Source organism: Populus euphratica, unplaced genomic scaffold (genome assembly GCF_000495115.2).
Source record: "Populus euphratica unplaced genomic scaffold, PopEup_1.0 scaffold999.1, whole genome shotgun sequence".
Lineage (NCBI taxonomy): Eukaryota > Viridiplantae > Streptophyta > Magnoliopsida > Malpighiales > Salicaceae > Populus > Populus euphratica.
The window spans coordinates 53,653-60,020 of NW_011500860.1; positions in this window are offsets into that span (position 1 = coordinate 53,653).

A 6,368-nucleotide genomic window follows, 5' to 3' on the forward strand; every position below is an offset into this window, starting at 1 on the left:
ATATAATTAACAAAAAAAAGAAGAAAAAAAAAAAGAAAAAAGAAAAAAAATGATAATAATAAAAATGTAGATAAGTTTGGTTTCGTAGCCTCCCTAACCTAAGCAATTAAGCTCGAAGGGGTGTTTTAACACCTAATACCCTAAAGTCAACTGACTTGAGAGTTATTGGCCCAACGCTTGTTACATGGATTGAGGAGAAAAGCTTAAGGGAATCAAACATTGCACTATCTACATATCAGTATCTGCGATCCGAGTTACTAAGCTCGTAGGGGTGTCTCAACACCTAATGCCCTAAGACCAACTGGTCTGGGAGTCATTAGCCGAAAGCTCGTTACATGGGTTAAAGATACATGGTGTTTTTAAATTATATGTATATATATTTAAAAGAAAAAAGACAAAAAAAGACAAAAATAATAATCCCAACCCAAGGAAGTTAACCTTAAACATTATAACAAAAATTTTGTTTTCTACCAAGAAAAGCCCCATAATTATGTGTTGATACATTGAGCATAAAAGAAAGGTTTATGAATATCTTGTTAAGAGGTATTGAGCAGGTATATAAATTTAACGAGAGTTTGTATATATGGATAGATTAATGGAAGTTAAATGATGAATACCTTGCTTTGTGGAATTTGCAAATTGTTTTTCTATTTTAACGCTTTGATTACTAGGGACTAGTAATAAGCTAGTTGGGGGGTGTGATTAGTACTGAATAATAATAGTTTATACTATACTTGTTTGACATACCATTAGTGAAACCTCTAACCTTGACATTTGTTATTATTATTGTTTAATTCTTATATTAATATTTCATCTCAAAGTTCTCATCATTTTCTTCTTCTTCTCCTTCTTTTTCTTTACTACTACTACTACTACTATTGCTACTAATATTATTGTTGTTGTTGTTGTTACTATTATTCTTATTTATAATTGTTATTTATAATTTGTATAATTAATCTCTCTGTGGTTCGACCCCGGTCTTGTCGGGTTATTTATTACTTCGACACTCCTGCACTTGGAGGAAGATATCAATCTTTTAGTCGTGTCATTTTATAATAACATATCTAATAATATAAAATACCTTTAATTTATAGTAAATGTTCATTTTAAATGCAGACCTATCACATAAATAAAAGGATTGATTGATGAATTTAAGAACTGAAATTGAAAGGACAAAGAGATGGCCAAACTTAAAAAAGAGATGATGGTGCAGTCCAAACTGGAACCCTGTTCGGTAATTGGGTCATATCTAGAGCTGTAGATCTTGGATTTAGGTATATTTTATATAGATGGAAAGGTAAGACATAAGCCTACAACTTTCATGGAAGCCTAAGATTTAAAAAGGTCATTTTCACATTCAAATTATAGCAACAACAAAAAAATCTGAATTTATCCTACAGCCCAAATATTGTTCGGTGTTTGACCTATATATGGAGTTCTAAAAGTCTAAATGACCTCAGTTGTTTTCAAATCAAGATCAAGCTATTACTTTCTCTCTTTGTATTGCTTATGTTTTGCTTTCATTAATATCAAGTTTATGTCTTTCATTTCCTTTCATTTACTTAGTTAACTTTTATCTTATTTATGTGCTTATTTTTTTATTCATTTTTATTTCTTTCATTATGTTTAGTTAAGTTTATTATATTAAGGTGAAAAGGTTACTCTAATAGTATAAGAATAAGTATAGTGTAAACTTAACATGAAACTTAATATTTGATATTAATATATTTTCTATTTGTTATTTTGTTCACTCTTTAATACTTTGCTTATTAAATACTTTGCTTATTAAATAACAAATCTAGATTCATCAACAGTAATCGGCAAATTAATTTTCACCTGCATAGTAACGAAGGGAATTATGCTTGCAAACATAAGAAAGAGACGGGGGTTGATGCTCAGAGAGGGGGATAATTGCGATGGAAGGCTAGCCGATACTCTCCTCTTTATATTTCTATTTTTATTCTTCTTCTCTTGCATAGTAGTGAAGGGAATTATGCATGCAAGGCTCCTAAGAGCTTACCTGGTGCAGAGATGGGGGCTGATGCTCGGGGAGGGAGACAATTGCGATGGAAGGCCAGGCGATACTCTCCTCTGTATATTTCTGTTTTTCTGGTTCTTCTTCTCCTTTTTTATTTTCTCTCAGTTTTTCGGTCTTTGTTGCTTCTCGCTATTATGAAAAGAGAGGGGAGTTGTTGGTCATGGTTTGAGAGAGACTCACCATTGCTGCTAGTACTAGGGGAGGGGTGTTGTCTCGAGCTCGGTTTGTGAAGAAGGAGAGTTACAGATGGGGTGGTCTGGTCCCTGTTTTTCTTGTTGTTGGTCAATGATGGGTCTTGTGGCTGCCCACACTGCTGAAGACGACGCCGCTGTTGTAGCTGGTGCAGGATGCTTGGGCTCAGGAGCGGAGCCAGGCACATTTCACAGGGGAGGCTAAAATTAATATAATAATATCTATTATTAAAAAACTTATTTATTTAAATTAAAAAATATTAAAAAAAAATTAAAATGTTTTGCAGGGGCCCGAGCCCCTGCTTGCCCTCCCCTGGTTCTGCCCCTGCCTGGGCTGTTAAGAAGCATCAGTGAAGCTTGCAGGCAAAAGGAAGGGTAAATGCAAGAGGAAGAGGGCATCCTGTCACAGCAGCAAGGTCCCTGTTCGACTTTCACCCCGCTGGCCTCTCACAGCAATGAATGTTCCTTCCCCTGGTGCAAGAGCCCTCTGCTTCTCTTGATTTGAATAGGACGAGCGTCCTTCCTACTTGTTGTGAGATGAAAGTCTTTGCTTGCATGTATCTACTGGCATTTATTATCTTTCATGTCTTCTCTCTTCTCCTAGAGATGACTCACGGAACCCAAGTCGTGGGTAGCAGTAGCTGTTATATGTGTGTTTGTGGGGTTGATCAAGATTTGATGGAAAGGCTGAGGGTCTTGGATTCGGGCGCGCCCCCCTCTTATTTTTTTTGAAAATGTGTTTTTGTTTTAGGGTCCTGGGTTATGGTTTTTTTTAAGATTTTTTCTATTTTTTTTTTTGTATAAACTAAGATTAATAATTATAGTGCAAGAATTTCATTCTTTTAAGAAGTAAAGTTTCAATCAAATTTATTTTTTAAAAAAATTTAAATTATAATCGAATTTGAAAGCAGGCAACTATCATTATCTTGAAAGTAAGAATTATTTCGGAGGTAAGGATTATGTTAAAGATAAGGATCGAATGACAAAAGCATATTCTAATTTTTAATTTTCATACAAGTTGAAAAATCATATATTTCATCAAAATAAATCTTTGATCTTTTAATTTTATATTTTAAATCCTATAAAAATTAAATTAAAAACTAATAGGTTAAAATTGGGTTACAACAATCTTAATATTTTTTTATAAATAAATGAATAACGCATACCAATAATCAGTTTAAGATAAGACAATGATCAAGTGAATAACTAGCAACCCTGTTGTTTCACATTTTCTTCTCTTGATAAACTTATTAGGGGTTATTGGGAAGGCTCCATTCTACTTGGAGCTATTAACTTAATAATCTAAAAGGCTTAGGGAAAGTATTGTAGCTTTTTTTATGTTATTTTTTTTATCTTTTTTTTTTGTGTTCCCCATTTTCTTTGGGTTTACATGTTTTTTTTTTAAAAGATTGTCTTATTTTTTTTTTTAATATTGAACTGATTAAAAATTTAGTTCTGTAGTTTTTTTCTTTAAAATATTATAGATCACTACAATGATTCCCTACATGAGTTTTTTATGAATTTTTTATTTTTTTAAATGATCTTTTTTCCTTTTATTTTTTTCATATTGAGTTGGTTGAGAGTTTTGCTTTGTAGTTCTTTTTTCAAGACACTGTGGATTATTATAATGTTTTTCCACATGGTTTTTGTTTTGCTATAGTGTTTCCCCACTTGTTTTTTTTCTAAAATTATCTTTGTCAATTTTTTTTTAATATTGAGCTAGTTAAGAAGTCAGCTTTAACTTTCCTCACACTTTTTTCTATTTTTTTCATTTTTTTACTTTTTCTTTCTAAAATTGTCTTCTTCTTTTTCTTTTTTCTTTTTTTTGTATTTTTCTTAAAATTATTTTTGTCAATTTTATTTTTTTTATATGAGGTTGCTTGAGAATTTAGTTTTATAGTCTTTTTATTTAAAACACTATGGATTACACAGTGTTTCTCTAAATGGTTTTTTTATGATTTTTTTTTTCCAGAATTATCTTTGTTGGTTTTTTTTTTTTTTTTCATATTGAGCTAGTTGAAAATCTAGCTTTATAGTTTTTTTAAAAAAAATAATATGGATTGTCACGGTGTTCCACTACATGATTTGTTTTTGTTATGATTTTTTAAAAAACATTTCTTTGTTCATTTTATTTTTAATATTGAACTGGTTGAAAATTACAACTATAAATTTTCTCATAAAACACTGTAGATTGCTACAGTATTTCCCTGCATAGTTTTTTTTCCTTTCATTTTTGTCTTTTTTTTATATTGAGCTGATTGAGAATTTAGTTTCATAGTTTTTTTTTTAATACCGTGGATTGTTACAGTGTTCCCCCATATGATTTTTTTATATTTTTTTTCAAAATTTTCTTTGTTCATTTTTATTTGTAAAATATTAAGCTGGTTAAAAATTTAGTAATTAATACTTTAAAAGGCATGAGGAAAGTATTGTAGCTTTCCCCACGCCACATTTTTTTTATTTTTTTATCTTTTTTTATTTCTTTATCGATTTTATTTTTTTATATTAAGCTAGTTAAGAATTTAGTTTTTTAGTTTTTTCTTTAAAACGTTGTAGATTGCTATAGTATTTCCCTCACATGATTTTTTTTATTATGATTTTTTTCAAAATTTTCTTTGTTTATTTTTATATTTTAAATATTAAGTTGGTTAAGAATTTAGTAAATAATAATTTAAAAGGCGTGGGGAAAGTAATATAGCTTTCCCCATGCCACATGTTTTGTTTTTTATTTTTTTCTATTTGTTCATTTTTTGTCTTTTTTTATTTCTTTGCCGATTTTATTTTTTTTATATTAAGCTGGTTGAGAATTTCACTTTATAGTTTTTTCTTTAAAACATTGTAGATTGCTATAGTATTCCCCCACTTGATTTTTTTTTTGTTATGATTTTTTTCAAAATGTTCTTTGTTTATTTTATTTTTAATATTGAGCTGGTAGAGAATTACAATTGTATATTTTCTCTTGAAACATTATAGATTATTACAGTGTTTTCCTGCATGACTTTTTTTCCTTTCTTTTTTGTCGATTTTATTTTTTTCATATTGGGCTAATTGAGAATTTAGCTTTGTAATTTCTTTCTTTAAAGTATTGTGGATTACTATAGTATTTCCCCAAATGATTTTTTTTGTTATGATTTTTAAAAAAAAAAATTATTTATTTATTTTATTTTTTAAATATTAAACTAGTTAAAAATTTAATAACTAATACTCTAAAAGACGTGGGGAAAGCTATAGTACTTTCCCCACGCCACACGTTTTTTTTTTCATTTTTTTATTTTTTTTATCTTATTGTTCTTTTTTTGTGTTTTGTTTTTTTTCTCTTTTTTCCTATATTTTTTCCTCTTTTTTTGGGTTTTACATGTTTTTTCTCTTTGTTTTTTTCCCTAGTCTTCTTTCTTTTTTTATTTTTTTAAATTATCTTTATCAATTTTTTTATATTAAACTGATTGAAAATTTAGTTCTATAGTTTTTTCTTTAAATCATTATAGATTACTACAATTTTTTCTTGTATGGCTTTTTTCTTCTTCTTTTTTTTTTAAATGATCTTTATCAATTTTATTTTTTTCATATTGGGTTAGTTGAGAATATAGCTTTATAGTTTTTTTTTTAAAGCACTGTGGATTATTATAGCATTTCCCAACATGATTTTTTTTTTGTTATGATTTTTTTCAAAATTTTCTTTATTTATTTTATTTTTTAAATATTAAACTAGTTAAAAATTTAGTAACTAATACTCTAAAAGACGTGGGGAGAGCTATAGTACTTTCCCCATGCCATATGTTTTTTTTTTTTTTGTGTTTTGTTTTTTTTCTCTTTTTTCCCACATTTTTCCTCTTTTTTTGGGTTTTACATGTTTTTTTCTCTTTGTTTTTTTCCCCAAGACTGTCTTCTTCCTTTTTTTATTCTTTTTTATTTTTTAAAATTATCTTTATTAATTTTTTATATTGAACTGGTTGAAAATTTAGTTCTATAGTTTTTTTCTTTAAATCATTATAGATTACTATAATTTTTTCTTGTATGGCTTTTTTCTTCTTCTTTTTTTTTTAAATAATCTTTATTGATTTTATTTTTTTCATATCGAACAAGTTGAGAATTTTTTTTTTTATTTTTTTTTTTAAAACATTGTAGATTGTTATAATATT